Source organism: Pezoporus wallicus, unplaced genomic scaffold (genome assembly GCF_028554395.1).
Source record: "Pezoporus wallicus isolate ANWC-B61680 ecotype Strahan unplaced genomic scaffold, APGP_CSIRO_Pwel_v1 scaffold_11491, whole genome shotgun sequence".
NCBI classification, from domain to species: Eukaryota; Metazoa; Chordata; class Aves; order Psittaciformes; family Psittacidae; genus Pezoporus; species Pezoporus wallicus.
Window position 1 is genome coordinate 11,107,060 of NW_026642649.1, and position 16,503 is coordinate 11,123,562.

The window sequence follows — 16,503 nt, forward strand, 5'->3', positions numbered from 1 at the left end:
CAATTCAACAAGCAGTGTCCCAGCGTGACAAAAGCTGCCACTTCTTGTACTTTGTGCAACAGCTGACACACACTTGAAAAGGCAAAACAATGATGCATTTTTCAAAGCCTTGATAACATCCTCCCAAAGCAGCCTAAGAGACTGAGTCAAAGAAAGAAACGGGGAATTAGAAAAACCTGACCCAACCAGTCAAAGCAGTATCCCAAGTCATCAATAATTGTCAGTGAAGAACATTCCAGTAAGATACTGAAGATAGTAAAACTATGCTACCACCACCTTCAAATCTTAAAGATAAGCTTGTCATAAATACCCTACCACATTTTCTAATGGGAGGAGGCTCAGGGAGGTCTATTTGCTCTCAGGTTCTACACAATCCAATAAAGATACAATGCTGGCAAAATTCAGGCCTGGTGAAAAATACACAGTGTGAAAAGAGAGAAATAAGTTACAAACAAAGCAAGTACAGTCTGATACTGAGCAAACAACACTCAATCCAGAGAGACTGCTTCAGAACAAGTGCTCTGCCAGTGAGAAGAAAGACCTTGAAAGTGGTAAGTTTTAAACTACTACCACACACATCTACCTGTTTCAGTCTGCTTTCAAAAACAAAGAGGAACATAGATTCTGATTTTAACAGTAAAGCACCCGAGATGCAGTTTCATGCGAAGTGGTTTTTCTACCCTTAATTTATGAAGCCTGACATTTTCATAAGTAGTATTAATTTGGGTCATATCAAGTTTCTGAATTGTCCTGCTTCATAATGATGATAAAATTGACAGAGACTGTGGCAAGAATCCTGCTGCAGGAAGCTCAAAAAAAGCATACTTTCTTCTTATGTGTACTGTGATTATCACTGTTTATCTTCACAGTGTGAAACTGTTTGGGGGTCAGAAGATAAACACCGGCTTACCCTGCAGTAGAATCAATGCTGTGTCACCCTAGAGCAGAGATAGGTTCACACAGAGCCAGGCAGGGTGTTGTCAGTAGCTGGATTACCCACTCAGGCAGGTCAGCATTTCACCACACCCACTGGTAATCCCCATCACAGCAATGCAGCTGATGACATATAGGAAAGTTTATTTTTCAGTAGTTCTTTGTGTAGTCCAACAAGCTGAAAAGGAAGTGAAAGCTTCACTAGCTCAACAAGGCACTGCCATGCCTTCACTCAGAAGAGCAAGAGAATTGTCTAACCACCATGCTACGGATCCGTCCTCACCTCCACTGCAGATCAACTCCTAGCAAACTACATTTCCCAACATTCTTGACCAGATAAGGGCACAAACAAGTGAATTTCAGTGGCTGCTCGGCCAAAGCAAGCAGTTCTCAAAGCTGCTACAGCTGCTTATTACTTGCTTGGAGGTAACTACCCCTACCCCACTTCCAGTTGGAGCCAGCATCATTTTTGTAGAGCCAGCTTAGGGAGCAATTAGATAAGAACTGAAGAAGTAGGAACTGTAATTCCTGTTAGCATCAGCAATGGCATCTTGTCCAACAGTCTAGAAATCCAGTCAAAGGAAAGAAGAGTCAGCAGCTGAATAACTTTTAAGATCATCCTCGGTGATAAAGATCATGTAGCAACAGAACTGTTGCCTATCTTGAGTGACTGGCTTCTACCTGTATCAGTGCTAACTCCCACAGAGCTTCATACTTCACACAGAAAGGTGCAAGAAACACAGTGTTATCTCTGATCCCCCGGGATTTAAATACAACATTCAGCTCCACTCACCAGAGGAAGGAGCTGGGAAGAGTTCTTCGTTAGGAGACTTGGACACAGTAAGCGTATAACTCCCACGTAAAGTCTTGAAGCACAGAGTAGTTATCCAGATCCACAAGAGTAAGGAAGAAGATCAGATGTCAGCACAAAAGAAAAAAAAGGGTTTTATATCCAGTGACAATATCTTCAGGGAAGGTATCTTTGCAAATACATGGCAAGGAGGAATTAAAAAGCAGGAATTCTTGATCTTTCCACATTAGTCTTTATTTTGTTCTCCCATCTAGTTCTTCAGCCCAATAAACTTAGACGTAAAACTTTTTATGTTTACTGGTGGAAAAAATACCTTAGGGTTTTTATTCTCTCACTCACCTTGTTCATCTGATCAATTTCAGAGGACTTTTCTTAAGTTGTCTATTTCTCAGGTGGCTTTTCCTTATGGAATAACTTGCTCGAAAACAAGCAGAGCATGCTTCCTTACATATCCATGCAATAACCCCAACATTCATATACTAAAAGGGAGCAAAAAAAAAGCGGCCAGAGTAGCTGTGTACCAGCCCAAAGAGGGCAACAGCCATTCAGCTCAGATTGTCTCCCTTCCTTTACAGGGAGCACTGGTACAGATTTCTCCCTCTTTAGCCAGCAGCATGTATTTGGAAAATTTATGGGAATAATCATATCTAAGATACCTAAACCTCTGTCAAAATGTACCCAAAACTAGCCAATAGGCCAAGAATTAACAAAGAACAGAGCATGTGATCAGACTAATTTTCTTAAAGAGTGTGACTAAAAGAGTTCCAGAAGCCTGTTTTGATCCCCTGGAGCCTTGTAAATGCAACGTCAACAGCCAGGGAAGGAGAAGCATTACACCCAAGTCACATCATTACAGGCACAAATTCAGCTGGCATCTTCTGCAGCACTATACATAAAGCTGAATGCAGGCTTTGTGAAAATGCAGTTGTCCTTAGTAGGAGGACTTTGATTTGCTGCAGGCATTTGTTTGAAGGGGACTAGTTAAACATAGCTTTGTGTTTTAAGATAGTTGGTACAGTTAGTATAGTAAATGCTAGATAATAAGGAGAGATAGTGGTGTCTTTCTTCAATTACAAAACTATTTCTTGTACTGTTATTTTTACAGCCTTCATAAAACTATTACATCAAAACTGAACTTCAGTTTGTTTCCTGTCCTTCAAGAGATTGCATAAAGATTTGCACAACTGTCACATTAACCTCATTACACACTCACTTTTATGATGAGTAACTTTCTTCCCTGAAGACTATTTTATATAATAAGCATCAATTACAACCGGTAGCTGATACATGGCAGCATCTGCTTTGACTCTGTTACCTAAGTTACAATTTGATATATTTGAAGGGACAGGAATAATTCAATTATGTGAGCTACCTGCACAGTATTAGGAACTACTGCTAATATGCTTTGACCAGAGTAATTCCAGAAAGGCAAAATATTGCGTCATTCACTTACTGAACTGAAGAAAATTTAGTAATGGAGGGATCACTGATGCTGTTCTAAACAAGTAACTCCCAACTTTTTTTTCTAATTGAAGAAACTAACACCTGCACTGCTCTCTACTATATACTTAGCATTAACTCTCACCTCCAAAAATATTAGCTGCAACTTCTTATCTCATTCTGAGGTGAAAATTCATAGTAATTATTTGACAGTAACCTCAGCTTCTAAAGCGAGTTTGAATATTCTCCAATATTCTTAATTCCCACAAAGTGATTCACAGCTCTGTTGCCTTGCATGACCTACAAAAAAGTTCAGCTTTCAAGAAAAAACACAGGACCAAGAATATTACCAAGCATCAATCCAGGAAGGTCCACGTGAACGTGAGGAAGAGCTTTACTGTGAGGGTAACTGAGCACTGGAATAGGTTGCCCAGAGAGTTTGGGGAGTCTCCCACGCTTGAGAAAGTCAAGAGCCATCTGGACACAACCCTGAGCAATGTGCTTGAACTACATGACGCTGGTGGTCCCTTCCCACTCCAACCATTCTGTGATTTCCTGTCCACAGGGACTATCAAGCAATATAATCTCATCTGTTATTACATAAAAAATAATAAATCACAATTTCATTCAGTTACTTCATTCCTTATTGAGTCCACTCATTTCAGTTTGGTTAACAACAGCAAAACTGTACTTGAGACTGTATTGTTTAAAAATGATCAGCACAGCCTAGCACACTGGATGCAAAATATCTGGAAGACACCTCAGGAATGACTCAGATATTCCTGCAACAAAAGCGTTCCTGGAAGTGGAGGGAGGCAACTCCAGGCAAGCAGAGTCTAACCCTCCCAACAGCTGCTTTTAATTACAATATTCAAACCAGATCAGCAGAAACACCCCATGACCCAGAAATAGATAGGATACATGAGGACATCGGATGGGATACATGATGCCAGCTGTTTTAACAACTGGAGAGTAAGGAAGTTTTTTAGGTTAGATCAGCATTTCTGTAATAAGTGTCATTCCATGCCTTGAGTTTGACCCGTGTTTTTATTACAGTTTTAATGTGCAACATCTGTCAAGCTCTGCATGAAGTACCATCAGTATTTTATTAAGGTAGAACAAATATTTCAAATATTAAATAATCACCATAAATTTTAAGTGATAGCATAAAGAAGAAATTGAACCAAAATATTAAAATCTATCTTAGAAATTACGAGCCTCATAAGACAATGAAACAGGCCACCTGAACCTCAACCTCAGAACAAGTTAGAAACTCTTTCACAGGAAGTCCTTAGCTTTCGCCTGAAAATAATCCTTTGACATAAACCTGTTTCACTGGGAATCTGGATTCATAGCTTCTCATGACTTTAACAAGGAGTTAAACCACACTCAAGGTTTCGTAAGAACGCTTCTTTCCAAAGCTTTCTAGTGCGCACCATAAAAGAAGGTGCTTGTCTCTCCCACACCCACAAAACAAATTTACTAAGGTGACTACACATCTACTAAGTAAAGGGTAGAAAACTGACTTAAGTTCTATCTCTCAGCAGCAGCAAATTTCCTCTGGCAGAAGACCTATATTTCCCAGCTTCTTGAGACAGGTCCCTCAAACTGTAACCATATCCAGGCATTGAAACTTGAAGAGACAACCAACAAACTCTTCAAGTGACCGAGGCAGCATCCACTCTATAAATCACATGATGCTGCTATAAAGAACAGTGGTCCCCACATACTTGCACTCTTAAGACATCATCAACAAGTGAGATCCCGCCAACAAGAAGTCACTAAATCACTAGCGAACAGTAAACAAGTTGACTTTACAGAAGTCTCTCTAAGGCTCCAGAGGGCCCTAGTGCCAGCTTCTGGGCACAGCGATGCACAGTGCAGCAGCTTCTGAAGTGAGAATTGATAATGTATTCCATATGTTTTAAGTCATCATTTCAGCACTTTGTTACCAAAAAGCCTCTGGCATCCTGCAAGAAGACTTCTGGGGAAAACCTTCCATAAAGAAATTTCTTGAAACCCATATGGAAGCAACCAAGAAAACCTTGACAAACTGAACAGCAGAAATAGTCTGGAACAAAATCAAGGTCTTAAGACTTTAAACCTTGCAGTGTACTGAGAAAAAATGAAGCAGCTACATCACTGTCTACATAAAGAGCTGACAAAACACAAATCCCAACTGTGCATGCCTGCAAGGCTGATAAAAACTGAACCAGCCACAGCCTGACTGATACTCCCATATCCTTCCTTCTAATAGCAATGATGCTTGCAACAGCCAGGTGGCAAAGGAGTTCAGAAGTTACTCTAGACAAAAAATAACCTATACTGGTTTTGGACAGATACTTGGATAGCTAAACAAGCTTGTCAGCACAAGAGGCAGACCAGAAAAACACAAAGCTGAGGAAATCTACAAAGTTGAACTTTAGGACCTGCAGCCTATAAACACTGTGGAAAAACAATGCAAGTAAGGTTTCTCAACCAATACATAGCACCTCTTGATGATTCCTCTCTTTTTCTAAGTTATGTAATGGTTATTGCAGGACATTTGGAAGAATCCTAGATACTTGCAATGGTTTGTCTGGAAAAGTGGCAAACGCAAGCACAGCATCTCAGTTAACACCAGCAACAAGTTCAATTGACTAAAGTTACACTATGAAGTAATCATGGTAATACACACATTTACATGAGAATCTAGAATGATTTCTGCTTCCTTAGGGTCACTATGTGGCTGGCACCCTATCTCAGTCTGTTCTAATCACTGAGGGAACTTGGATTTCTGAGACTGATGGTGTTGGAGTGTTGCCTTAACATAAAATGGAAGAGTCATGTCTTTCTCTTAGATTAAGCTTCTAAATACAGAGGTCTGTAATCTACCATATTAACAGGAGGTATTAATTTTGTATCAATTTAACATTATACACCATGAGGAGAGAATTAACAGTAATGGCAGTCATGGTAAAAGGAATAAACAATCACATGTCACCGTCCTGTCAAGACTATGCAGGCCAGAGACTTGCATGGATTCAGAAGCAAGACAGACAAACAGGTGTTATGGTCCTACAGCCCATTTTCTAGCATAAGCAAAACTAAGAAGGAATGAAAGGCTTAAAACAGAAGAGGGGAACATCTGCAGAAGAGGCTCCCATACCAAATACCCATAATCAAATCCCCTGACAAAAGTCAGGAATGTTCCATTCATGGGAGATACTACAAAAAGCAGATGCTACTATGGAATTTTACTCAGCATTTGATATAGAACAAACAGACTCTCTTCTTCCCCGTTCATAAGATATAAAAGGCAATGCATAGCCTACAAGGATGACTTTTAGTAACACAGGATGAACAACTCTGGGTCTCAGGTTAGTGCTCTTCAACTAAGGACTGAGGGGGAAGCACTTCAAGAGTACATTTCAGCTAGTGGCACCTAAGACATACAAGCTACAGCCGTTTTCACCCTACATGTCAAGTTCAAGAAAGCACATTTGGAAGTTAACTTATCAGTGAAAAGTCAGGCATCACTCACACCTGCACAGAGCTGCTGCTTACAGCTATTCAGTAAAGCAACAAAAATGGAGTTCCCTCAAAGGCACTATGCCAGAGCTTGCAGCACGAGCTCAGTGGTTCACTTGTAATAGCTGTTCCAACGCTCTGCATTCAGAAAGTTGCTTACAGCATATCTGGTGTCACAAACCCATTTTTTGTCAACCATACTTCAAAAGAAATCTCATCCACATCACCGTGTCCTTTTTGCCCCTGTACGGTTAAACTTCAACATTCACTAAAGAAATTTAAGGAAGATTTAAATACAAGCATTTTGCATTGGCCTAAGTAAATTATTTAAAGTCTGAAGAAGGCTTCCAAAAGATATACTTGAAAAATACAGGCATGCCAGAACAAGTCCATTCATCAGGTTTTCCTCTAACACAAGTATCTTATCAGTTGTTAGCAATCCTATGCTCTTCCTTTAGTTAGAAGTTCAGAATGTCAGATCTGTATTTTCTAGAAAAAGCAAATATTCATATGGTCATTTTTACAGCCAGGATGACCTCACATCCACACTTACTAAACCCAAACCTCCACCCAAATAGTTTCACTGCTTTATAGACAGGAAAGTTAACTTCTGACAGAGAAATCTAGAAACACATGGTATTTGCAAAGCAAAAACAAGTTCATGGCAGGCTGCACTCAGCTGTCTTGTGGAATCTATTGAAGGGATGCTACCTGCATCCCTTCTACAAGTTAGGATTTTGGCTGGTAGAAGCAGCCTTGTTGTGTTGCAGGCATCTTACTTCACAGGGAGACAAGTTCTAATAGTGACAGTTTACAGAGTTTATCCCACTCAAAACAACTCATTTTGCATTATTAGCCAGTCATATAGTATTACAGTGAAAACAAGAACACCCTTAAATTCTCCCAAGGTATTAGCACAGACAGAATGAACACAAAAGCCTTGAGTAATGCTCCTATGAAATTCCTGATATAGAAAAAGTTTAAGCTTTCAAATAAAGCATTTTTGAGGGAGGACCACCTTCTTCTGTGTAGTCAGTGCCCAGCTGGCTGAAGGTTCAACAAAAGCAGAGCAGAAATACACTACCCTTCACATTCTATTAAGTGGCTCCTGGCAACGAAGGATGCAGGGAACAAGTACTCCAGCAGGTGCAGGCACATCTATGTTAAAGGCCGCAGCACAAATGGTGCAAAGACCCAGGACCGGACATCAGCAAGAGAAATCAAGAAGCAGGTAGAACCAAATTCTCCATTTCCTCTTCACAAACATAGGCAAGTGATCTCTCTCCCCACAGGCAGACTGCATCAAGACACCAGTCAAAAGGAACCTCGTAAAATAGGAGCATGTTGGATTTTGCATTTCAAAAAAATTCCTTTTTATTCCTCTAAAGAATCATCCAGCTGTAGCAAATAAATTTCATTAGTGAAATCTCACTTGGCAAAGCAAGTTACTTCATTCATTTTATGACTTTGCCATCTGTTTTACCACCCAATTACAAAAGCATAAGTACTCTTTTGTAGTATTACTGCAAGAGCATTACTTTTGTAGCCATATTTTGTTGTGGTAACTTGTCCTCTTGTTTACATTCTACGCAGTGCAAAATCCTAGTAACTTCTGTTTTATTCAGGGAAAGAGGATTTCATATGCATGACTCATTGAATGAGACTGGTTTGCAAATACACAAAGGCTTGTAATTAACCTTTTGAGTCGGTGATTCAAGGACACAAGCTGTTATAGACCTGATGTTGCATTGTAATACAGCATTCATGAAGTTGAAACACTGGTTAGTCTGTTTCCTCCCCATTTTTAGATGCTGTTTATTCTAAAACTATTGGAGCTATGATCTGAAAAATTGGTAGAGTCAACCAAGTTTTACTTAAAAGACTCATCTGGACAATTAACTGTCTTTCAGTTCAATATAAGCTTGCCAATCATATGATACATGGTAGAGTTTCATGGGTATTTCACATATTATAGGCATAAAACATGCAGTAGCTAGAAACAGATGGCATTCAGTTAGTGAACTTCGTATGAAATTATTACTATTCAGGTCAACTTATCAATTTCCACATTCAGTGCCAGTGGTGGTTTTGATCTTGCCCTGCTTAAACTACAGATCAGACTTTTCTTGCAGTACCAGAGAAGACATTTCCAAATTAAATGCTTTCAAATTGTAAAGTAGAAACTTCTAAAGCCTGCTTGTTGTTCCTATTTGAACTATTACAGCTGTCATCATGCACACGGTAATCCAGAACACTGCAGAGCTGTGAAATGATTTACAAGAATGTAATTGTGTGAATTCTAAGTTTTAGCAGAACAAACTATCTAAGAAACAATTTTTACACCGCAATGTGTGAAAAATCATGGCTCAATTTCCGAACACAGGAACAAGCATAATGTTCATTTTAGGCTATCTGGGTAACCAAGTGAAGTAGCTGTCAACTTTCAACAAACAACCTAAAAATTAGTTTTGTAATTCTTGTTACTGGAAAAGGCACTGATAAGGACAGTATACTATTGCACATCACTAAATGTATCTCAAGCATGTTTCTCTTCCTATGGCCAGAAGCAAAAGCAAAAGCTAAAAGCATTCCAGTGGTATTCACAGAGCAAATACAGTTTATTTTAAAGGTTAGTCTCCCAGGGAAGAACTACTATAAAAACCCATGGTGAAATCTGATATCCTTCTCAACATTTAATTGATTTAATTCTACACATGTCACAACGCTAAACACTACCAAATGTGAGCTGTATTTCTTTCCGTACACATGACCTTTTAAATTCCAGTAAGAAGTATGTGACCTAATACCATTCCCACCTTGCATGGTGTAACATAGGATTTCCTCTGTCCTACAAAACCTTCACTACTGCTGACTTACGAAAACATTTTATTTCCAGCCAATCACTTACATGCTTTCAATTCATCTGCCGTACTTCTAATAGCATCAGTTATCCGCAGTCAGAAGCTGATTTTACAGGGTTCTTTTACTTGAGGGATTTATTCCAAAAGGTTCCAAAAAACCTTAACACACCCATAGCCCAAGTCCTGCAGAAAGCCTGGAAAAGTTAAGTGTTGTTAAAACCCATTCCTGCTGTTCACAGATAATGGTCGGCACGAAAGACCTTAGTCTGCTGAGAAACAGAAATCATGTTCCTGAAAAATCTCTCCTTCAAACTACTGACAATCCAAGAACAGCTGTGCCATCCTGACTGGGTTAGTTATGAATATTTCAGTATCTTATCACATTGTATATCACAATAGTTTATTAATTTTGGCTTTTTAAATCCTAGTATTTGGCTACAAGATTGTTTCCGCTTCAGTTTCTCTTCCCAGGAGTATTTTTCCCCTATATCTGTAAAAGTCTTACCTTCCAAGTTTGCAGTAAAACCTATTAGAATGATTACAATATAAAACCTTGGTCCTCAAGCAATAATAGATGGTTTTCTTGAAATTTTCCAAATGACACTTAAAATCACTAGAACTTGCTTTTTCAATGCTTTTCAAAATACTCCAGCCTGATGAATCTCATTTCAATTATATATGTTATATACATGGTCTCAGTTTTAACTCACACATCTTGCAGAGAAGAGTGTTTTTGTTATATTGTTTCATTCCTCTATCCACTTTGACTGCAAGAGCTATAAAGCTCAACCTTTGCAAGACAGAAAATATGACAGATACAGGTTAACTTCTATTTCATTTTAAGAAAAGGATGCCCTTCTAGTAGAAAAGTTGAACATGTGCCAAACCAAGTTACCTAAAAAGATTAACTTTCCCAATGAGATCCAATGAAGAATTTTAAAGAGACAAGACAGCGAAGAAACTTCTCAAAATAAAAATCAGGACATTCTAAGGTTTTTTGAATGAATCTAAACGCAAACATTTCACTCTTTGGTTCTTGGGCAAAGAGGGCCTGAGAAATTCCAGCAGCTGCACTACAGAATTTTTATTTTATGTGTAATTGTAACAGTGAACCCATCAGTAAAACCAGTAATGACATGCCCCAGGTTAGTGAAAGGAGCCAGTTGCAGGAGAGTACGCACAGAGGCTTTCCTAAAATATTTTGTGGTTCAGTACTGGCCTCTCGAAGAACATCGTCAATCTCCGAATGACAGCCTCCCTAGCTCTGAGCACAGGAAATGCTAGTTGGCAATGGGATTCCTTAACAAAGCACAGAGATGCTAAAAATGTGCAATATATATTAGTCAAAAGTATTTTCCTTCACAGCAGTACCGTAAGAGTAAAAAGTTGAGATCATGACTTAAGATCCAAGTTGTTATCAAAACAAGATGTAAGAAAGGGGACTGAGACATAGTTTGAATTAAGATTTAGAATTTAACTCCTCTAAGTCCAAAAGGCAGCAACAGCTCCTGCTTAACTCTTACACAACAACACTGAAACAATTTCCTCACAGAAAGAATGCTGCCCCTGGAAAACCCACTTGATTAACTTGACTCTTTTTAATATTTCTGAAACAAAGGCACCCCCTGTTTTCTTAACTAACTGTTCTAAAAACAGTCCTTTATGTTACACTATACACTAAAATAAAACAAGACTGATGCAAACCAAATTAATAGTTCAGAATAGAAGCTTTCTTAGTGTTTGTTGGTTTTTTTTTTTTAATCACAGCCTTTCAATTTTTAATTATTGTTGTTAGCACAGTCTTCATTAAGCAGGGATAAACAATCAAGTACTAGCATCTTACACATCTCACATTAGTGGGTGTCTTCCCGCAGGGGTACTCCAACATGTTGCAGACTGTGCGGAATTTCATTATTAAAGTTACATGTAACCATCTCTTCTTCCTTGCAACGCTAACCATTTACTAACATTGTAGAGGATGAACCTGCTCAACAGAAAACAGTTTCTGATGTTTAGTCTAACGCATCTACTCTTTAAATTCTGAATTACAATAATGGACTGCATAGTGAAGGAGTCTAGAGTGAAGTGTTTTCCTTCTAGGTTAAGTTTTCTTGGTTTATTATATACTTTATTTCCAGTGCATATGAATGAACTGACATCTCAAAGCCATCATGCCTGATGATCAGCAGGCAAAAAATACGCAACCTGAAGCATGAAGGAAAGATGCTGTAACAAACCGTACCATACAGTCAGTGCTGAGTCACTGACTTCGCAATGTGAACTGTATCAATGTAAAACAAATTTCATGCTCATTTTAAAATCAGTGACAGCTTCAAAAATGTCAATGTACAAAAAGAGAATTCAAATTGCAACAAGGTGTGTTAGTCACTAAAACACTGCAATGACCTCTTAATTTAGATATTGTTCAATATAAATCTTGACCTTACAGAAACCAGTTGTTAAGAGTGTGTGATTTGAAGCGTTGTATCTTAAAACACAGGAGTTCTGAGGATCGGAATGAAGCTTTATTCTCATATTACACCACAAAGGTGGAATTCATTTAGGTGGTTAAGTGTGTAAAAAATTTAAAATTTAGTGGTCTCATACCAAAATAGCTCTTCTACACAATAACCACTTTAACTCAGTACCTGATTTTGCTTACTTTGATCTCCACGGGTAACAGTGAGAGACGGTTAAGAATGAGCTTCTACCAGCTTTGCTCTGAGTAGGGCCACTGCGTCCATCTACTGTAACTGTATTTTTCATTACATCTCCTCTCTTTGTGTTCTCTCACCTCTCCTACACACCTCTCCATCTCCATTCTTCTCCCCTCTATGCACAGCCTGGGTACTTCAGTGCTATCAAACCATGGCGTGACTTCACCCGTCAAGGGTGGGTTTTGTGACTGACATGGCATGACTGCAGAGGGTCACATTAACATTGTTTTCCTGTCTGTATAACTGCTTTTATTTTGAGGTCTGAGATAAAATCCCATTGGAAAAAAATGTTGCTGGAATTTTCTACTTCTACGCTAAAAGCCCTTTCTGGAAACAGCACAGCTATACCAACAAGACTACACTGTTCAAATGACAGGTCAGCTCTACCCTGAAGTGTCTCATGGGCTTGAATGGGTGTCCTAGCAAAGAGAAGGACCTGTCTGGAAAACTTCCATGTTTACTACACTCTGTTTAATGTTAACGGAAACATTTCTGCCTGTTTATATGTGGGTGTTACACAAGCATTCTCAGACTGCTGGAGACAAGGATCGGAGTTACAGATCAAGTCTAACAGTAGCACAGGAGGGTATTAAGTTAGCATTGTGGAGAGTAAAATGAAACAGGTACCAAGGCCTGAATGCATGGCTGATCCCTACTACCTACCTACCACGCGCAGATGCCAAGCTTCTTTGCAAAATCCCATTTTCAATAATTTGCAGGAATACTTGTTTGGTCATACAGTGTATTTACATGCCATTTTTAAATGAAACCTTGTGAGCCACTGCACCAGACACTCCCACACACTCACATCAAATGATGTAGAGTAAACTTACTGTTACAAACACAATACATTAAATGAACTGTACTGGTAGGAACTCAATGTATACTGTAATTGCTCAGACTAAGGAGCCAGTATCACAAAATAAGCACCATCAATTCCACTAAAGTAATGACTGCAGAGTTACTATGCAACCAGCTCTTTATATGTCTTGTTTGTGCTACCTTCTTTGCATTCTTGGCTCCTCTCCCTATTAGCATTATAAACTGATTACAGCATAGCTCACTTTGAATTCTCTACTGTAACTATTTTTCATTAAAAATGTGTTCTCTTTGTGTTCTCTCACGACTCCTACACAACTCTCTCTCTCTCTCCATTTTTCTCTCTCTGTGCACAGGCTGGACACTCCAGTGTTATCACTCTATTGCCCTGAAGGTGCTGGGATTTTGAAAGATACAAAACTAAGCTGAAACAAAACACTAGTAGTAAAGACTAAGCCACCCTCTAGGCAAAGGGAACCAGTTATAACATGGGGTAGTTCTAAAGCGGGATTACTTAGCCTGTAATACATTTCTTTCCAACTTGCTCCCATCCATAAACCCAGTGCTGTTTTATCTGTAGGGATTTCAGACTGGTTTTGCTGCTGTGCAGAGCTCCTGAGATTCAGAGTATAAGCCTAACCTGATGGTTGCACATCTCCCAAACAGATCTGACAAGCAGCTGTACCCACTGACATATCCTTGGTTGGTAAGTGCTCACTCTGACTCACAATAGTTAGGAAAACAAAATGAGAAGCAAAACTGGCTTTAATACCTCCCTGGTCTGTTTGCAAGACACATTTGCTATAGTTAAAGTGACTCTTGAGTTCTTTACATCCAAAAGGACTACAAATAATTTCACATTCTGCAGACAGTAAGAGTTACTAATAACATTTTAGAACTACCCTGAGAGCTGATTTAAGTACTGCAACAGACTAATAACATATAACCATTGCTTCCCTACTTAGTAATTTATAAAACATAAAACATTCTGCAGAACGTTCAACGGCTGTACTGTAATTCTACCAACTGTTCTATTTTCTTGGTTCCTCACGTGAATTCCTCATAAGGGAGGAAGGAGACTTAAAACAATTGTCCCATAATTGTGTGCGTGATGTGGGCAGGCTATTATATGCTCACAAGAATGTTGTCACTAGCCTATTAAACGACCTTGTTCACTTAAAACAGGTTTCAATTTAGATGCAAAGTAACTTCAATAGCTTGGAGCCATTAGAAGTTTACTGGAAGCTGGCTGTAAGCACTCTCAAGGGGATGAGGAGTTCCCTGTTCAGAACACATGACATCACCGACTTACTTCCAGGACCACTGTACCCTATACCACTTGCTAAGGCAGCAAACCAAACAAATATAATCACAAAATTAAAAGATGTTTATCATATAACTATTTCTTCTTCAATTGTGAAACTGCAGGGAAAACAATGCTGTTGTCAGTGAGCCAAAACACAGTTGCCAAAACAACTTTTTGCATAACAAGCCGCTGTGCCTATATTACTCTTTGATACCCAAGACTGCCATATATCAGTTCCTAACACAGCAACATCCTTTACCTCAGCAATGATTTCCTTCCAAGGCAGACACACCTGAAATTTAACAGGAGTAAAAGCTCATTGTAGACAGGACATCCGTCTTGCAGGGTGATGCCTTGCAACAGGTATATGCAGGGATGCCAGTGCATGCCTTAAGAGAGGTTAAGAACACAATTGTCCTTATGCAAGTCAGCTGGAATACAGAAGACATGTGGACCACTGCAAGGTCTCCAACACCACTCAACAGTCATGTGCTCCTCCATGGTTGCTTTTAGCCAGCACTGCTTTATCCTCAGCCACATCCCTCCCTGCCCCCCAGCCCCTCTCAGCCAGCTTACTATTTCTGTTATTTATATATATATACACAAATAGATATAAATACATGCCCATAGGTGACAGAATTCACAACAAACACACAGCTAGATGTTGTTCTAGTTTTCTCTTTCATGGCTAAAAATCCTCTCCTTAAGGTCTACACAGAAACAATAAAGACAACATTATTTCAACATTGCCAGAGTACATGCAACTCAAAATACTCCACATTAAAATTGTTACATTTTTTCCCTTCCTCAAACTCAGAAGAAGACTGAGCTCAAAGAATGTGCAATAACAAAGGAATAAGTTCACTCTTTAGTATTACAGCTCATTTAACCCCACAGCTGGCCTCTCATGCCAAAAAAGAGCATTTTTTTTGATCTTTCTGTATATCACATTTGTACAGAAAAATAATAAAAAAGGGAAACCCATCACCAACACTGACAATTCCTACAATTTCTGCCATTTGGAGGCTTCCTCAAACAACATTTGACAAGCTGTGTCACACGCACAGACTGAGGGGTTTCAACATCAGAGATTTACATATCACACAGTTGTTCTTCATTCCATTAAGAATGCTCATGGTTTCCCACGATTTAAATGTTGAGGTGCATGCTATTAGACGAATAAGTCAGCTGAAACGAAGAGGATTTTCCAGTTATAGAAAATAATCCAGTTACAATCACTTAACTGTCCTGATAACTAACAGAATAGCCAACATTTTCTCCCAGTCCATCCAGCTCCTCTCTTTTCAGACTTTGATTGAAAGACGAAGAATGACTGACAGCTTTCTGCGCAGACCTCTCCATTATCTATCTCCAGACATCAAAATGCCAGAGGAATGGATCACTTCAACTCATACAAGACTAAAGGCTTGCACTGCAGAATGCAAAGTCTCTTTCCAATGAGAATTGGAAACACGAAGTTGAAACAAAACATTAGGGTCATTTTGAGTTTGAAAACGAGTATGTTGGCAGTCTTTCTGCCAGGACAGTTCAGGGATGTACAAATCAGACAGGCAGATCAGGCATAAGAATCCCTCTCCGGGTGACTCCTGGAATACATATGGCCCACTTAACATCTTCATTTTTAAACAGACTCAATTAAGGGGAAGGAGCTGAAGCTATCAGCTTCCATTTAAAAGAAACCCCAAAGCAAACACCAGATTATTTACCTAACCCAGTATGTGAGCACTGAAAGGCACCTTTTATTGGGGGGACTTAATAGGCGTACTTTGTACTTGTTCCTTTTGTTGTAGGCCAGGTCAAGCCATCGTTACCAGCAACGCCTTTTAGGGTGCACTACCACAGCCGAGAGCAGCGATTCAGCCTCACACGGGCACTGCTCTTGCTCATCCCGACGCTGCATCGCGCACACAGGCGCACCGCGGCTCCGGCACACGGGCCCGGCCGGGGAGCAGAGCCCCGGCCCCTTTGTTCGGGCACCGGCGGCGCCGCCGCGCTCCGCCCCCCTCAGGTGCGGGCGTTGGCCGCGGTCACCCCGCGCCCCGAGAACGGGGACGTCGCACCTGCCCCATGTTCCCGCGGCCACGG

General features: G+C 39.7%; 1 protein-coding gene across 1 annotated transcript in view; it reads right to left on the reverse strand.

Annotated features, from left to right (window-relative positions):
• RALA (RAS like proto-oncogene A) overlaps nt 1–16,458 on the reverse strand; it is a 28,504-nt gene extending 12,046 nt beyond the window's left edge. The window contains exon 1 of the mRNA XM_057431399.1: nt 16,125–16,458. The gene's annotated coding sequence lies outside the window, so the exon portion shown is untranslated. The remainder of the gene's footprint in view (nt 1–16,124) is intronic.
• Between the last annotated feature and the right edge of the window lie 45 nt (nt 16,459–16,503).